Source organism: Vespa velutina, chromosome 15 (genome assembly GCF_912470025.1).
Source record: "Vespa velutina chromosome 15, iVesVel2.1, whole genome shotgun sequence".
Classification (NCBI taxonomy): Eukaryota; Metazoa; Arthropoda; class Insecta; order Hymenoptera; family Vespidae; genus Vespa; species Vespa velutina.
The window spans coordinates 3,372,045-3,385,758 of record NC_062202.1 but is presented as its reverse complement, the minus strand read 5'-3'; the positions used below and the strand labels follow the sequence as shown (position 1 = coordinate 3,385,758).

General features: G+C 38.2%; 1 long non-coding RNA gene across 1 annotated transcript in view; it reads left to right on the top strand.

Moving 5' to 3' along the window:
• The first annotated feature begins 10,626 nt into the window (after window positions 1–10,626).
• The window catches only part of LOC124954324, a 40,008-nt gene continuing 36,920 nt past the window's right edge, over window positions 10,627–13,714 (top strand). The window contains exon 1 of the long non-coding RNA XR_007102517.1: window positions 10,627–10,706. This is a non-coding gene — a long non-coding RNA (uncharacterized LOC124954324). The remainder of the gene's footprint in view (window positions 10,707–13,714) is intronic.

Below are 13,714 nucleotides of genomic sequence, written 5' to 3'. Positions count from 1 at the left end.
ATGATTTAAATGATGGATCACGATGTCGACGACAGGGTCACCGTATCTTCTTCTTTATTTTCCAAGAAAGAGATGGAAAACTAAACAGAAGACGAAACGAAACGAAACGAAACGAAACGAAACGAAAGGAAACGAAAGGAAACGAAACGAAATGAAATGAAATGAAACGAAATGAAACGTAGAACGACGACGAAACGAGGCCGAATATTCTATCTTCGTCTTTCTCATTTATATCCCTACTCTTTACCTTCTTATTACGTATGTATGTATATTTGTTTATGTGTATATGTCTGTGTATGTGTGTGTATGTATATGAGTAATGCATATGTATTTGTGTGTGTATAACATGTGAATGTATTAGAGAACGGTACAATAAATTAATTCTAGTCCGAAAAACCTCCGTCCGGAATTTTTTCGTCCGTGGTCACGCAGAAGGTGGCGTCGCCAACGCAAACGGGGGAGCAAACAATTGTACAAATACCGCCGTATTTCATGATAACACATGTACAAACAGCCTTACGTAAAGCTGGCAATTACGATAAAACTGGACGGGCGAGAAAAAACATGCTCTTCGTCGCTCTGCGCTTTTCGTGTACACACAAAGAGAGAGAGAGAGAGAGGGGGGGAGGGGGAGAGGGAGGAAGAAAAAGAGAGAGAGAGAGAGAGAGAAAGAGACACGGAGAGAGAGAAGATCAGGCGTGGTTACTAAACACACGTGTGTGACCCTTTCTTAACTTCTTTTTTTCTTCTTCTCTTTTTTCTTTTTTATTTTCGTTCTTTTTTTATTTTTCTTCTCTCCCGACCTCCCCCTACTTCTCTCTCTCTCTCTCTCTCTCTCTCTCTCTCTCTTTTATGCAGAAACTAATTTTTTTCCTTCGATCTCATAGATCATTAACAATTTCAAATTTTAATATTAATTTTTTCACTTTGATTTTAAATACTTTATATATTTCATTACATAGGAATTTCTTACGCGCTATCATATTTATCGAAATAATTCAAATGATTTGATAAATTTGTATTTTTTACTAAATGACAAAGTGATAATAGTTTTCTACAATATCGACGGTAATGAATAGTGGTTGTTACGTTTGTGTATAAATAGTTGCCATTCTTCAGGCTTTTCTCATAGTAAATCATTTTCTATCACTTTTTTGCTATCACTTTTCTTTTGTTCTTTTTCTCCTTTTAATATATATATATATATATCTTTTCAATCGTTTACATGTCATCGTTTCAAGGACACTCGACGATGAACTTCAATCGTTCAATCGTTCCTCGATTATTTTCTTTTTTTTTTTTCTATAATTATTCATCATTAATAATGAAATATCGACGAAGACCTTTAAATAAATTTGATTCGTTTAATTAAATGTCAAAATTACTGTTAAATTAGAAACTTAAATGAAAGCAATATTACGATTATTTCCTTTGTACGATATCGTTTATTAATAAAAATTTTATATATTAGCTCTAACGAGCTTTATTCGCGCATTATGGAATAACGATGGATAGAAATAAATCATTGAATCGAAAACTATCGAATTGTTGAGAAAGGCAAGGAGGTCAAAGTTCAATCTAGGAAACGAACGCAGTCGACCTCTATCGTGAGAAGTATCAAGCACCGTGAACTAAAGAGTTAGCTAGCTGCCCAGAAAAGGGGGGGCACATGCGCCGAGCGTACGTCAGGCATCTGCCGTATCGATCGGGTGAGCCTGGAGTGGAGCCTAGGAGTCATACGAAGAAGGGCTCGTAGGACGTAGCAAAAGGGATAGGTAGGTAGGTAGGTAGGTAGGTAGGTAGGTAGGTAGATAGGTACAGATAGATAGAGAGAGAGAAAGAGAGAGAGAGAGAGAGAGAGAGAGAGAGAGAGAGAGAGTAGGGGAAAACGTTGCACGTATGTGAACGGGGATATCTCTCTTGGTGTGCTCCTGCGGCTAGGCAACCCAACTTACATGAGATTACGCGGAGCCAATAGCGTAGCAGGAGCGCCCGTCAAAGGCATATCTCAATGTGTGGCATGAGCCCAAGTCTCTAAAAGGGGATTAGAGCTCCTCGTATTCCAGGATATGTCACCCACGTTCGCTTGGAAGGCATATGTGTGTCTACATATATATATATATATGTATATATGTATATATATATATATACACGTGTATGTATATGTATAGCATATAAGTTGAACACCCAAAAGCAACCACCCACGAACCACCTCGTGTCTCTATATATTTCGTCGCTTGTACACGCGTGCAAGGGTGGTACAGGAAGTCTTTGCTCGAGGTACGGATTCACGAAGGCGCGATCAAAGGCGAATAAGGGAGAGACAGAGAGGAAGGGGTATTGCGGGGAAAATGTAGTAGGAGAGGAAGGATCGGGATGCTGAAGGATAGCGCGTTTTTCCTCGTATAAAGCGAAGTATTCGTTCTTATGGTCGTATCCAACAGACCTATCTCTTTCTCTCTCTTTCTCTCCTCTACATGGTCTTTTCTTTTCTTACGTTTAAGAAAAAAAAAAAAAAAAAAAAATAAAAATAAAAAAAAGATTCTTACGCGCGTGTCCACGTATTCTATATTTTTCCTTTTCCCTTATTTCTTTTTTGCTTTCTTTTTCTTTCTTTTCTTTTTTTTTTTTTTTGTTTTTAAAGAGAATCTCGTCTCAACAAAGATAAACAGGAACGATAAAAGTATAAAAGAGAAGAAAAGAAAAAACGAAGAAAAAAAGATCAAGGAATACATTATTAAAAATAAAAAAGGAAATAAATAAACAAAGGATACAATGAAAGGGTAAAAAAGAATCAAATCTCTCGGTTAGTGTCACCTTTTTCATTCGTTGCGAACTCGTTGTTATCGTTATTTTTCAGATAAAAAGAGCGAGAGAACGAGAGAGAGAGAGAGAGAGAGAGAGAGAATACGAAGTAAAAGTCGAGGTTAAAGTTATCGCCCGGAAAGTTTCTTGCCTTCCAACGTTACGAGACTCCAAAGAGAAATAACAGAGGAAAAGGTTCTCAAAGTCGTCGACTTTCACCCTCGGCAATTATGCCGGCGCGCTTTCGATTTTTCCGCCAGTTACGACGGAGTCCCCGACCGTAAGTTAATTTGAATAAATTTCTAAACGAAGGTTCTCTCTCTCTCTCTCTCTCTCTCTCCCTCTCTCTCTTTTTATCTATCTTTCTTTCTTTCTCTCTCGGTCTCTCTGTCTCTCTCTTTCTCTTTTTAGCTCTCGCTCTCTTTTACTTTCGTCTTCTCTCTCTCTCTCTCTCTCTCTCTCTCTCTCTTTCTCTATCGTCTGCCTCTTTCCGCGTGGCGCCGTAAATCGCGACTTCACTTTCAACACTTTTCACCTAGTTGGCGCGCCGCCAGTACGATGAGGGGGTGGGTGGAGGAAAAGGCATAAAAAAAAGAAAAGAAAGAAAGACAGAGAGAGAGAGAGAGAGAGAGAGGGAAAGAGAGAAGAAGGATCCAACCGAGGAACTTAACTTTTCGAGGCGCGAAACTTCCCCTTTAAGACGGTAGGACTTTAGTCGCATCTCGCAACGTCATTTTCCCGCGTTACTATTTTCCTCTTACCTTACGTTTCCGAACATGTGGAGAGAGGATGTGGAGAAGAAGAAAAAAAAAGAAAAGAAAAGAAAGAAAGAAAAAGAAAAAAAAATGTAGGGAAAAAAAAAGTGTGGAGTAGGGTGACGGGATAGGGCGGGTGGGTGGCTTTTGAGGGAGGCAACGGGGATTTTTATCTCTCTTACGGATAGCGATCGAACGAGCTCCCTGATTTCTTTGATCTCTCCTTATAGACTTTTATATCATACGGGATATACATCCCTGGTCTCTTGAAAATTTCTGCATCGTTGGCAGCTTCTTCGATACTTAACGCTCGGATAAATCTTGAACGATCTTGTTTCACAGATTATTGGATTAATAAGCAATTAAGATATAGAAATATTGCTCAGTTCGTTTATCCGCGTGCATTTGAGAACTAACATCGAATGACAAAGAACATTCATATAACTAATTGCGTGCTTCGAGGTGTATAGTATAGATAAACAAAAAATGAAAAAAGAAGAAAAACAAAAGAAAAAAAATTGGAACAATTCGAAACGAAACGAAACGAAACGAAACGAAAGAACGCAACCAAAAACAAAAAACAAAAATTGAAAAGAAATAAAAAGAAAAGATCATATTTCGTACAGCGAACACGAACGAACCCATGTATCTATGAATTATTACGGTATGTAGAAAAGTTTGAGGGAAACAAAAGAAATCCTCAAACGAAAAAAGAAAAAAAGGGAGAAAAAAAAAAAAGGAAGAAAAAAATATCAAACAGGAAAACAAAAGCGAGAGAGAAAAGGAAAAAACGAAAAAATCAACAAAGGAACAATGCCAATAGAAAATGTCCGATGAAACCGCAATGTCCAGTCGACACTGGTCGACAGGGTGGACCTGCGCGTGGAAAGAGCTTACGGTAGTACGGAATCGAGGCAGCTCATTGGAGCAGACTGGTACAGGGGGGCGGGTTCTAAGCCGGTTTAGGGGCAGTTTGCGCGCAGCAGAACCACCCTCCCTGACCATAAGGAGGGTGGAGGGTGGTTAAAGTAGGTACTAGCAGTAGAATAGGTAGTAACAATAGCAGTAGCAGTAGTAGTAGTAGTAATATTAGTATTTGTAGTAGTAGTAGTAGCAGTAGTAGTAGTAGTAGTAGTAGTAGTAGTAGTATAGTAATATTTGACAGCGTGCCTGACCCTTATACAGTTCAGGTGTAGTCTCGGTCAAACTTAAAGACTTGAAATAAAATCTTTCCTTGACGAAGATGATGGGCACGTGCCGTACCCTGATAGTTGCAGGTGTGAAGAAGGTAAACTAGTTGACTCGATCAAAAAATAAAAAAAGAGAGAGAGAGAGAGAGAGAGAGAGAGAGAGAGAAACAAAATGAGAAGAAGAGGAAGAAGAAAAAGAAGAAAATAAGAAAGAAGAGGAGGAAGAAGAAGATGTTTCAAGGGATGTCGTGTCTGGCACGAGTCAACGATTGTGAATGGCCGAGCGGGAGAGCCCGGCCGCCAAACAATCGATATATGCGTTCAAAATGGCCGCCAGGAACGCGACTCAGCCCACTTCGTCAGCCACCCTCTTACTCTCCTTTAGCCCACCCCCGCCTTTACCTCTCTCTCTCTCCCTCCCTCTCTCTTTCTCGGTCTCTTTCTCTCTCTCTTTTCTCCCTCTCCACATGGACTCAGTCTCTTTCTCTCTGTCTCTCTCTCTCTCTCTCTCTCTCTCTCTCTCTCTTTCTCTATCTATCTATCTCTATCTCTCTTTCGCTTTTTCTCTCTGTCTATCTCTACCATTATCTCTATCTTTCTCTTACTCGTTTCATCCCTCTCACGTATGCCCCCGAAGCTCTTTAACTCGGAGACCCAGCCACTGACTACTGCCAACCAGCCAATACTACTCACCCTTCTTCCTCCCTATCCTCCTCCTTCTAACTCTCTTCTATCTCTCTCTATCTCTTTATCTTTCTCTTTCTCTCTCTCTCTTTCTCTCTCTCTCTCTCTCTCTCTCTCTCTCTCTCTCTCTAGGGACGCAGAAACGATGCTCTTTTCCCTTAAAAATAATGCTGTCACAGATAAAGCGTCGAAATTTATTACTTACCCTACGGCATTGTTAGTATGCGTGAGATGCGTAGAAATCGACGTCCCTTTTATTTTCTCCCTTTCTCTCTCTCTCTCTCTCTCTCTCTTTTCATCGTAAAATTCTAATTCGTTCGATTTCGAAAATTCGAACGCCGGGGGTAAGGGAAGTAATCAAAATTCGACCGTATCACGGGTGAATACACGCTCCTATTCTCTTTTGGCCTTGATATTTTTACCAGATGAAAAAAAGAGAAAGAGTATGTATGTGTGTATGTGTATGTGTATGTGTATGTAAGAGAGATAGAGAGAGAGAGAGAGAAAAAGAGAGAGAAAGTAGCGGTGGTAAAAGGTAGGAGTTTATTAAAATATAATGGCGTTATCAGAAGAGCCGCGAGAGAGCGAAGGGAGCACCGTCAGCTTTAAGAGGGAAGTTTTCTTAAGTGTTCTTAATTAGAAGAGACCTGTTGCTTCGGAAAAAACCAGGTCACGGCCGTAGACACGCCGACGACTACGACGACGACGACTACGACGACGACTACGACGACGACGACGACGACGACGACGACGACGACGACGACAACGACGACGCAGACTCGCCCGAGAGCCCCCAGACTCTCTATCTCTCTCTTCTTTTTTTTTTCTCTCTCTTTCTTACTCACTCACTCACTCACTCACTCACTTTTCTGAGAGTCATTATTTTCTTCTTCTTATTCTTCTTCTTTAGTAACTCACCCCCTCTCTCTCTCTCTCTCTCTCTCTCTCTCTCTCTCTCTCTTTCTTTCACTTTCTCTCTCTCTCTCTCTCTCTCTCTCACACACTCTCTCACTCACTCTCTCTGTTCATTGAGTTCCTACTCCATCCTGTCTACCCACCATCCTACTCTTTCCTTCACTTTTTTCTTATACTTATCCTTGTTAATCTAAACTACCGCAATACTCCATGGAATATTTAACAGGTCACACTTTCCAGCTTTAAAGGGTCTTGAAAATGAACGGGAAGTAAAAAAAACACGACAAAAAAATGATCATCCGTGAAATAATTTCGTGAAGTTTTTCTTCATTTTGGATATCATTTCTTCATCGTTCATTCTCTCTCTCTCTCTCTCTTTCTCTCTCGTTCTACCTAAGGTTTATTATTGTCTTTTTTTTTTGTCTATCATCGTATAACTCGAAATTGTTTTAATGAAAAGAGATAATATCTGATAAAAGAAAGAGAGAAAAAGAAATTAAAATTAAAATTATAATTAAATATCTCAAGCAATCGTTCAATCGATCAAATATTATTCTTTAACCTCGTATAATTGTAAGTACGAAACGAAAGGATCCGTATCGAGAAATGACGAAGGAGACATTGAATCGTACAAAAAAAAAAAGAAAAAGAAAAGAAGAAGAAGAAAATCATTGTTTCATTTCTAATCAATCGCCATTAAAAAGATATACACATATATTTAATCGACGATACGTATTAGAAAATATTCTTTCAATTTCACGCAGTTCTTATTTCATTAATGTCAAATTCTTTTTTTCTCTCTTTTTTCTCTTTTTCCTTCTTCTTCCTAATCCTTGAAAATATTCCATCACTCCAATGAAGATTAAAAAATTATTCTTAAATTGACAATAAATGATAAACAGGATGACGATCGTAGAAAATTAATTCTTTCCTTTATACATTCGAATGATGATCTATTATTGAGAAATACATTCAAAATATATTTCCTATTACTGGTATATACATACGTAGAAAATGACACAGTTCTTGTTTGCAAGAGCAGACGTATTGCAGCTGCAGCCGTCGCTTCCGTTCCAGATTCGCGGACAAAAAGAAAAGGCAGAGAGAGAGAGAGAGAGAGAGAAAGAAGAAGAGTGAGTAAGAGACAGAGAGAGAGAGAGAGAGAGAGAGAGACAAAGAGGGTGAGAAAGAAAGAGATGCAAATTCTTTTCCTTCCTCGACTACCCCAATAATAAGCAGAGACGGTAAAACGTTTCTCTTAACGGTTTTTTTTCAACTCGAAGAAGGTGTATATATATATATATATATATAAAGAGAGAGAGAGAGTAAGAAGGAGAGAGAAACTCTGTCAAATAAATTTGAATATCGATGCCCATTGAATCCGATCGAAGGGTTCGTCAGAAGTCTCCTTTCATAAATAGGAAAAGGGTTGCAATTTGAATATTCTCGCCGGGGTAACTAGGAGGTATGTATCTTGGGCCGAAGAGTGGGGAAGGGGAGAGGATGGTGTAACACTACTAGGCCGGAGAAACGCAACCCTTTGCTTTCTCTCTCTCTCTCTCTCTCTCTCTCTCTTTTCCTTTTTTTTTCTTCCTTCTCTCCTTTTCTTTTCCTTTTCTGTCTATTTGTATACTTCGCGAAACGTATTGTATTCGAGTGAAAAAAAAAAAAAATAACACCCAATACCCGAGCCACCAAAGCCCCGAGGCCATTCTGTTCCATTATTAAAGTAATCAGCGTCATTGTAAAGGGCGTTCGGTTTTGACTAATACCTTTATGGGGAAAAAAAAAAGGGGAGTTGGATCGAAGTTGGATTGGCAGGTAACTAAGTAAAATTTAGTTTTCTTTTTCCTTGTTTTTCTTTCTCTCTCTCTATCTCTCTCTTCTCTTTTCCTCTTTTTTACTTACTGCTTACAATTAAAAACATTTCTTTTTGATTTTCTTCCGTTCCAAAGAAATAAAGAAATATATATATATATATATATAAGAAAATGAAAATGGAAGAAATGCAGAGAATTTAGAAGTTAGAAAAGAAAATTTCTATGATTTATTTATATTTAATATAATTGATTTCTAAAAAGCAATTTCTGTAAACAACTTTTAACGAAGAATTAAGATATTTGCATTGTATGATGACGAGAAGGACCATTAAAAAAAAAAAGATAGAAAAATTTTTTATAATCAATCCTTTATCAAGGAATGAAGTTATCGTCGTATGATGACGGGGAAAAAATTTCTAAAAGAAAATTTCTATAATCAATTTTTAATAAAAGAATTAAATTGTCGTCGTCAAAATTTACGACAAAAGTTTTCTAAAAAAAAAAAAAAAAAAAAAAACAAGAAGAAAGAAAGAAACAGAAAAAAAAAAGGAAGAATTCTATAGTCAATTTTTAACATTGAACTAAGTTATCGTCGCATGATGACGGGGAGAAAATTTCGAAAATGAAATTTCTACGATCAATTTTTAACAAAGAATAATGTTATCATCGAATGACAACGAATGAAAATTTCTAATAAATGATTTCTCCTAATCATTTTTTAAACGAAGAATTAAATTTGCATCGTACGATGGCGGCTAATTTTCATAAAAAGGAAACTCTTTGAATAATTTTTATTCAATGAATGAAGTTTTCATCGAATGTCGACGGAAAAAAAATTTCTAAAAAATAATTCTACGATCAAATTCCTTTCGACAAAGAATTGAATTTATTCGTCGTACGAGGACGAGCAAAAAAAAAATTGTAACAAAAAAAAAAAAAAAAAAACAAAAAAAGAAAAAGACCAGAAAATTCCTATAATCAATATTCAACGAAGAATCAAGTTTTCAGTCTCACGACGGCGAAATGGAAATGGCGTGGTTACATTTTCGAATGTGAAAATTCCCTTAACCGGAATCCGTCCGACGGCCGTGTTAAAAAGAGCGACCGTTCCTACCGAATAAGAGCCCTCGAGAGTTACGCAGGCTATCTCCAAATCGCGGGACCCATCGAGTGCCCTCAAAGATAAAAATCAAATTTCTATACAAGCGAAAGGTGCGAAGCCCGTGCATGCATGGCTGACCTTATTGTTCGCTCCGATGACGTCTTAACTAAGTCCTAGACGTACGAATGTACGTACGTGATGGAGGTGGGGAGATTAGAGGGGGAGGTGAAGAGAGAGAGAGAGAGAGAGAGAGAGAGAGAGAGAGAGAGAGAGAGGGAAAAAAGAAAAAAAAAAAAAGAAAAAGGTCGAGAAACTCGTTACGATCGTCTCTATGACTATATCTCTTTCTCTTTTCGTTCCTTCAATCCACATTGGTCAAACCTATCGAGATCTTTCGCATCTGTCCGCATTGTGGACAATGACACTTCCATAGGATGACCTTATATAATACATATCAATCGTATACGGGCGTTGGTTAATCAATTTTTAACGAAGAAAAGAAAAAAAAAAAAAAGAAAACAGAAAAAACGAGTATATAGATATGCCGTAGAATTCAGAAAAAAAAAAGAAAAGAAAAGAAAAGGAAAAAAAGAGAAGAAAAATATTATTACAAGGAGATTTAAATTAATTTCCGCAACAAACAGCCACGTTTCTCTTTTACTACAAATAACGATTTAAGGATCATCTATCATCGATAATCATTCATAAGTCATGAACTATAGAGTCAGTCATTCTATCCAGAATCTACAATCGAAAATCCATTATTGTCGAAAGTCGAATATGATAGAAAGAGAGAGAGAGAGAGAGAGAGAGAGAGTCGAATCAAATTTTTTACGGGATGGATAACGAGCTTTCTCATCTCTGAGATCATTAATTATGGTTGTAGGAAGGGATCGTAGAGATCTCTCTTCGTATGAAAGTCACATTACGATAAGCAATAGTTGTCAACTCAGAGTGAACGACTACCAACCAGGTTTGAGATCGTTTCTCCCCACTCTCTCTCTCTCTCTCTCTCTCTCTCTTTCTCTCTCTTTCTCTCTCTCTCTCTGTTTTTCTGTCTCGCACTAAGGAAAAAAAAAAGGAAAAAAATTCAGGTAGCAACTAGAACGGCATTCGTTTTCCATACGACGATACGGGGGGCCCCACCTGGGACCCATGTAAATGTGTGTACGTACGTATACATGTATGGAGTAGGTATATCTGTTCATATAGAAAACAGTAGGTACCATAAGCATGTATGCGTGAACGTGCTCTCCTATCAGGGTAGGAGAAACGCACATGGGACCCCATAGAATATGCATGTGTTTTGTATTCAGGAATATGTTAACCCTTTAGCTTAGTCTTTCGATTGGCACCGTAGAAGCAACACCTCGGACGAGGAGAATCATGGTGAAATTTGTGATCCGTCGGATCGACGATATATTTTACTGATCAGGTTAGATCTATTTTTTTCCTCTTTCGTTCTGACATTTTTCATCGCCCGCATCCTTCGCCTCTCCGGAGAGGTGCCTCCACCCTCCCCCGCCCAAATCCTATGCCTCTACCCTCCCGTTCAAATTCTATTCGTTCTTTTTTTTTTTTTTAATACGAGTGAAGAATCGAATTAGACCGATTGAAGTTTCGTAATATTTCAATTTCGTTGGAAATTTCATTAAAAAAAAAAACAAAAAAAAAACAAAAAAAAAAAAAAAAAAAAAAAAAAAAAAAGAAATAAAAATTTAAAGTATAAAACGAGCGAGATACATTTGGATTAGGTTTATTGTATTAAAATCGATGTTATAAGGATAATTAGAAGTAATTAACGTTCATTCGAGAATTAATTGAGAAATATTTTGTGGGAAAATATTTGGGAGTACGTTGAAACGACAAGAATGACGATCGTTCCTTCATGATTGTCAATTTCGTCGATGTCGGGTGCGTGCGTGGGTTCGACGTTTCTTAGAATAGGAAAATGGCGTGACGCCATTTTGTAAAGGTCACCCCATTCTAAATTGCCCCAACCAGACGAAGACTAGTCTCGACCACTGACTCTCGATTCGGTCGAATTAGTTCGAAATGGCGCGGTCTTTCGTTTATAAGACCGCCTGCTGAGAAACGCTTGACCGCTGGTCGAATCCTTGCTTGACCGTAAATAATTCGATTACCGAACTTAAAATGAAATCGAGCGAACGAAAGATTCGATTGGACGTACCAAACAAATCCCTAGATCCAACCTGTCGTTTGTTTGATCATTAAAGGCAAAAAAAAAATTCTAAACAAATTCAATCACGACAAATATAAATTTTATTTCGAAACTCTTAAAAAACGATTTAACGAAACGCAGCCAAATATAAACGTGAGTTTCGTAAAAATTCTAATGTTAATTTACAAATTTCTAATTCCAATTCTAATTCTATTATATAATTCAATAAAAAAATTGACTCGAGAAAAAAAATCAGAATATCCTTTCGAATTAACGTAAGGTAAACAATCGCCGTGAGTGCCATTAGAATTCGAAGAATAGAAAGGTTCGAATAAATAATTTGAAAATTTCAAATTCTAATTCTATTTCAATAAATAATATACTCGATGGAGGAAAACAAAAATTGCGAGAAATAATAATACCGAAAAGGATCGTTAAAGACGATTTAACGAAAGGCAAAGAATAAATGTGAGTCTCGTTAAAATTCGAAGTATAAAATGATACAAATAATTCGTCAATTTCTAATTCTAATTTTAATTAAATAAATGATTAATTCGATGGAAAAGGGAAAAGAAAAAAAAAAACAAAACAAAAAGAATCCACGATAAATAAGAATATTCTTCCGTAAAGTCCGACATAATGAGAAATAAAAATACTCGAAGATCCCTAAAGACGATTTAACGTAAGGCAAACAATAACCGTGAGTGTCATTAGAGATTAGAAAGGGTAGGAAGGTGCAAATGGGCGATTAATAATTTGACGATACGTGAAGGTTTAGAGCCATCGATAAATCATCGGAGGAGGATGTTCCTTGAGGCGCGTGCCATAAAAAAAGGAGTGACCGGCATTATCGTTGGCCTGAGTCCAGGTCAATCGTGGCAAGAACAAGCTAGAAAGAGATAGACAGATATACAGAGAAAGAATGAGAGAGAGAGAGAGAGAGAGAGAGAGAGAGAGAGAGAGAAAGAGAAAGAGTAGAAGAGTGGAAAATCCGGTTCCAGGTGGAGAGATTTCCGGTATTACGTCTCGTGGCCACTCTGATGAAGGTCAGCAAGGGCCCTGACCCTAAGGCCTAAGGGTCAGCCCAAACAAGCTCTCTTCGGGGTCAGCCCACTGCTTTAGCGTTTCTGATTTATGGCCGGCACTTATATGAGAGAAAGAGAGAGAGAGAGAGAGAAAGAGAAAATACAGTCGATAATCATTTTCTTACCGGAAACTAACCACTAACTCGTGATACCTCGAGAATGAGAAGTGGATGACTGATCGATTTGAGAAGACTTTGAAATGTCAAGAGGGATCGTTAAATAACCAGGTAATTACTTACATTGAAATGAAAATAAAAAAGGAATAAGAAGAAGAAGAAGAAAAGGGAAAGAAGAAAAAGAAAAAGAAACAGAAGAAGAAGAAGAAGAAGGTAAAGGACGAGTTTGATAGAAGGATATTCGTATATTCGGATAATTCGTATCAAACGAACCGAAGATACTTCTTGTGCATTTCATTTCGATGATGAAATTTCATCTCGTCGTACGAAAATATCTTTGCGCTTAGAACGATAGACGAGGATTGGGTAGAGAGTCTGGAAAAGGGTGGTGGTGTGGATGTAGGAGCGAAGAGGAAAAGAGAGAGAGAGGCAATGAGTAGGAGAAGTAAGGGGGAGGAAGGAGAAGGTTTTAGAACGATGGCAAAGCGTTCTAAAGAGCAATGCCAAACGCAAATTGGCGCAAATTGGCGTTGGCTTCCGCGCAGGACGCGCGACGCAAACCTGCATAAGATGCTGAGCCACTGGCAAGCAATTCGAAGTCTTCGCTACGTCGAGCCAACGAGAAAGAGAGAGAGATAGGGAGATAGAATAAGAGACTAAGAGAGAGAGAGAGAGAGAGAGAGAGAGAGAGAGAGAGAGAGAGAGAGAGAGAGAGAAGGAGGTTCCTTAGACATCTTACGTCTTACGTTCTGCCAAGACGAAGGAGCAGCAGACTCTAGCATGTACTATTGCACGTACAGCATGCCCCTTCTGTTCGTTGGCTGTATGTACGCGTAAGGAGGTAGGTACGCTAGGGTGGTTTTGGCAAGCCCATCCTCCAACGTCTCTCCAAAACCAAGCCCTCCGAAGCAAGCGAGAGTTGTGAACCGTTCTCGTGTTCGTTCAATCCTCCCAGTACGAATGATTTTCTCTCTCTCTCTCTCTCTCTCTCTCTCTCTCTCTCTCTCTCTCTCTCTCTCTCTCTCTCTCTTTCTATCTCTCTCTTTGTCTCTCTGTCTCC